Below are 5401 nucleotides of genomic sequence, written 5' to 3' on the forward strand. Positions count from 1 at the left end.
TCAGGGGTAGGTTTTTTACACAGAGGGTTGCGAGTGCCTGGAATGACTTGCCAGGGATGATGGTGGAGGCTAAAACATTAGGGGTATTTAAGAGCTTCTTGGACAGGCACATGGATGAAAGAAAAATGGATTTCATGATATAATTTATTTTTATTTATTTATTTTTCTTTATTCTCTATCGGGAAAATCCTTATCCGTGAATGTTCGGAGATAACTGGAAAGATTTTTTTCTCTCACGTTTTCAAATTTTTATCCTCAATTGGACTGCCCAATCTTTCTTTTTCTTTATTTTTTTCGTTCATTTTTTTTGCTTCAGTTTAGTTAGTTCGGTTTTTGTTCCCTTTATCAAATAAAAGTTCCAATTTTTTTATGATTGCTATGAGGAGTTGTAATTTTTTTACCGTTGTAAATAAAACAGCGAAACATTTTACCTGTCTGATTTTGACATTATATACGTTCTGATTTGTGTTACTGTTTATGTCTTTTATATTATCTGTTTGCTAAACTCCTCCTCTGATTTGCATATTCTTTCTTGGAAGACCAATAAAAAGATTGAAAAATGAAATGAAATGAAAAACTGGAGGGTTACGTGGTAGTGAGGATTTAGTACTATTTTTTAAGGATTATTTGGGTCGGCACAAAATGGAGGGCTGAAGGGCCTGTACTGTGCTGTAGTGTTCTATTCAAAACAAGCTGCAGTGAAAAACATTCATGTCCATCAGATAACTCCACCTCCCTCACCATAGTAAACAGGTCTTTCTCCCCACCCCCCTCCTCCCTTCCGATTTCTCTCTCCCCCCCCCCCTGTTCCTATCACTTCTTCCTTTCGACTTTCAGGCTCTCTACCCCTCCCTCTCTCTCTCCATCGCCCCCCGTCTCTCTAACCCGTCCCCCACTCTTTCTTCATCCCTGTCTCTCACCCACTCTCTATCTTCCCTCTCTGTCTCTCCTCCCTTTTCAATTCCTCTCCCACTCTCTCTCTCTCTGTCCCTCCTCCCGCGCCCTTTCCACACACACTCTTTCGCTTCCCCCTCTCGCTGCTTTCCCTGTTCAGTTCGTCTCCCTTCTCTCGCACATCCACTGTCCCTTTTAAACTTATCTCTCTCACTCTGTCTCTCCCCATCTCTCTTTCTCTCTCTCACCTCCTCCCCCACCCCGTCTCTCCTCAATTTATCTCTCTCTCTATTTCTCTACGGCAGACCATCGTCTGCCTGGTTGCAAATGTGATCTGCGCCCTCGCCTGCACTCCCGCCATCTTCCTGTACTCGCTGAACGTCCGCATCTTCCCCTGCATCGGCGACAGCTACACCGGATGCCGGATGGTGAGTGTTCCGCCAGCACCCCCCCCCCCCCCGAAAACACACACACACACACACCCACACACACTAGCGAGCCAGCCGTCATCCACACACCCCCACCTCGTACCCACGGCCTTCCCCCTCTTCACCGGCGCCTCCTTGCTCCCCTCGCGGTAGCGCTCCCCCTCTCCAAGCAAAGACTCCTCCGAACCCCCTATCCCCTCTGTTGTATCGGCTCTTCTCTCCTCTCCTCCCCCTCTACCTCGACCACTTCCTCTGGCATCTCGTTCCGTATCCCTCTGAACCTTTCCTATCCGTGTCTCTGTCCGAGTGCTGTTAATGTCCCTGCCTCGACCACTTCCTCTGGCAGCTCCTTCCACAGACGGACCACCCGTATCCCTCTAAACCTTTCCTATCCGTGTCCCTGTCCGAGTGCTGTTAATGTCCCTGCCTCGACCACTTCCTCCGGCAGTTCCTTCCATTGACGGACCACCCTCTGGGCGAAAAGGTTTCCCCTCGGGTCCCCTAATAAATCTCTAAAACCTGTGGCCTCTGTTTCAAGATTCCCCGACCCTGGGGAAAAGTCTGTTCATATTCACCCTATCTGTGCCCCTCGTGGTTTTACACCCTGTCAGGTCCCCCCCTACGCTCCAGGGAAGGAAGTCCCTACCTGCCCGACCTCTCTCCATAACTCAGCCCCTCGAGTCCCGGCGACACTCTCGTAACTCCTCGTGAGCTCCCGCCTCCGGTACACGGTGCCCTGTCCGGCGATGGCGGGCATGCCAAACGCCGCCTTCACCGCCCCGTCTGCCTGTGATCCCGCTTCCAGGGAACCATAAATCTAGGAATCTGGGAATAATGGTGCATAGTTCCCTGAAGGTGGAATCTCATGTGAATAGGGCGGGGAAGAAAGCTTTTGGTATGCTGGCCTTTTTAAATCAGAGCACTGAGTACAGAAGTTGAGATGTAATGTTAAAATTGGACAAGGCATTGGTAAGGTCAAATTTGGTATATTGTGTACATTTCTGGTCACCGAATTATAGGAAAGATGTCAACAATATAGAGAGAGAGTACAGAGAAGATTTACTCGAATGTTACCTGGGTTTCAGCACCTAAGTTACAGGGAAAGGTTGAACAAGTTAGGTTATTCTTTGGAGCGTAGAAGGTTGAGGGGGGACTTAATAGAGGTATTTAAAATTATGAGTGGGGTAAATAGGGTTGATGTGGATAGGCTACTTCCATTGAGAGTAGGGGAGATTCAGACAAGAGGACATGAGTTGAGAGTTAAGGGGCAAAAGTTTACGGGTAACACGAGGGGCAAGTTCTTTACTCAGAGAGTGGTAGCTGTGTGGAAGCAGCTCCCAGTAAAAGTGCTAGAGGCAGGTTCGATTTTGTCATTAAGAAAATGTACAGGAAAGGGTTTTGGATTGAGAGTAGGTCGGTGGGACTAGGTGAGAGTAAGCGTTCGGCACGGGCTAGAAGGGCCGAGATGGCTTGTTTCCCTGCTGTAGTTGTTATATGGTTATAAACCAAAACTTGGCGTGTTCCGTTAATCGAAGGCTAAAGTTCTCCGTCTCTCACCCCTCTCCCTCTTTCACCCCTCTCCGCCTCTCACTCTGTCCATCTCACTCTCTTTGTCTCTGCCCCCTGATTTCCACCTTTCTCTCCCCTCCCTGTCCGACCTCTCTCATCTCCTGCCTCTCACCCCTCTCTCTCCCCCATCTGACTCTCATGTCTCTCCCTCTATCAACTGTCCTCTGCCACCTCTCTTCTTTCTTCCCCTTCCCTAACCTCATCTCTCTCCCACCCACTCCCTCTCTTCCTCCCCGTCTGGATCTCCCCACCTCCGCCTACCCCAATACACACTCTCCGTCACCCCTCTCTCTCTTCCCCGGCCATCTCCACTCATGCCCCTCCCTCCCTCTTTCTCTCTCCTCTCTGTCTCTCACACTATTTTTCTCTCTCTCTCTCCCCATCCACTCCTCTTTTTCCGTCTGGCTCTCTCCCCCCTCCCATGCTCCCTCTGCCAAACACCGAATCTCGCAGAGGTTTGTCAGCGGGATCACGGTGATCTTGCTAGTCAACTGCCTGGTCTCGCTGGTGATGTCCGTCCTCACGGCCATCGCCAACTGCAGGGACCTCGAGTGCTGCGCCACACAGCCTCCGCTGGTGAGTGGGATCTTCCTGTGCACGGGTTTGTGTGTGTGTGTGTGTGTGTGTGTGTGTGTGTGTGTGTGTGTGTGTGTGTGTGTGTGTGTGTGTGGCTGGCGAGGGACGGGGCATGGGTACAAGAGATGAGGGAGGTGAACAGCGTGGGAAGGGAGCAAGAGAGCGGGAGGGGTAGAGAGAGATGGAGGCAGAAAAGGAATAAAAGTGTGTGGAGAGGGGTGGAGAGAGGATGATAGGGTGGGGAGAGGAGGATAGGGTGGAGGGGTGCAGAGAGGAGGATAGGGGGCGGAGAGGGGAGGAGGATAGGGTGGAGAGGATAGGGTGGGTAGAGGGGTGGAGAGAGGAGGATAGGTGGGGAGAGAGAGGTGGGGGAAGAGACGGAGAGAGAAGAGGGGACCGAGGGGACTGAGAGAGGCTGAGGGTGTGGGTCTCATCTCTCCTCACCTTCTTTCTCCCCTCCTCAATCTGACCACTCCCTCTCCCCCACCCTGCAGAAAATGGTGGTGATCCACGCCAACCAGCCCGCACCGCCAGACCTCGCCTCAATCTCCTCTGGCAAGCCGGCGCCCACTCCCGCCTTTGACGGGCCCCAGTGACGACACGCCCCTATACTCCACGGGAAAGCCTGAACGATTCGGGCCGAGCGATCTGAGGCTCAGCCCGAAAGAAAAGTCAAAGCAGGACTTTCGAGGCTGAGGAGGGGAGGGAAGGGTAACGGTGTTAGCCTCTTCCCGTAGTCACATTCCTCCCCCGTGGGAACCTCCCAGTTCCATCTCCCTTGTTACGAGCCGCCCTGTCCCACCCTCGGCTCCCGTCACTCCTGAAACACTCCGCTCTCTGTCCCCTCGCTATCATCGCCCATCCCACCCTGGCTGGCGGCCATTTTGTGATGGTTACCATTGACAACCGCTCTCCGTGCATCATAGAATGGGGCACACCCTTTTCCTCACCTTCCACTCACTTCCCTTCCTGTTTATTCAATCTCAACTCCTCATCCCTCCTCTCCTTCCCCTCGGTGTCCGATCTCCTGACTCTCCATTTAACCTTCTGCCGACAGCCATTTTGTGACAGTGTCAGACCCTCCTTCCCATCCCATCACTCGCAATCCCCTTCCCTCCCTCCCCTCGCTCTCCTCTCCCCGCCATCTCGATGCTCTGCATCGCATGCTGGATGGGGTTGCCATATTTCGATGCCTGTCTTCACCTCTCCTCATCGCCCCCTTTCGCTGTCTTTTACCCAGTGATTCACTCCCCTACCCACCCCATGACTCCTGACATCCTTTCCCCTTTCTCCCGCCATCCACCACATCCTGAGTGGTGAAAATGTTCTGTTGGGATCATTCTGCTCCCTCACCCACTCCCTTCCCTCCGTCGTTGAGTGAGTCGCTCCTCTCTCCCTCTGTTGGGACACTCAACTCTCCGTCTCGTCAGCCCTGGCCGCGTCCCCGACCACCCCCCCCCCCCGCTCCCCCTTGTCTCCGAACACGCCCCCTTTCTTGCAGTTCGTCTTATTTGTGAAGGAAATGGTCACCACCCATTGATCCTCCACTATTGAAAACGTCACTCCCCCCACACTGTCCAATCAGACCATTCCCTCCCGTCCCATTACATCCCCTCCCTCCCCGTTCCATCACTCCCGCTCCCTTCCTGTTGTTTCTCTCCTCCTCACCCCGTCTTTATCATCTCCATGTCGGCCACCAGTTTGTGTCAGGGACTTTCGCCCCTCCCTTTTCCGTCCCCTATTGAGTCAGTGACTTCGCCACTCTCACCGTCTCATCAGTCCACTCCTCGTCCCATCACTCCTCTTCCTCCCAAACCCCTCACCCCTCCTCAACAAAACCCACATGTATATATGTATGTGTGAATATCTGAGATATATTCATTAGTTTATTCAATGACAAAATTATTGGACTTAAAACATATGTACAACGCCCA

This window comes from Hypanus sabinus, unplaced genomic scaffold, assembly GCF_030144855.1.
Source record: "Hypanus sabinus isolate sHypSab1 unplaced genomic scaffold, sHypSab1.hap1 scaffold_779, whole genome shotgun sequence".
Classification (NCBI taxonomy): domain Eukaryota; kingdom Metazoa; phylum Chordata; class Chondrichthyes; order Myliobatiformes; family Dasyatidae; genus Hypanus; species Hypanus sabinus.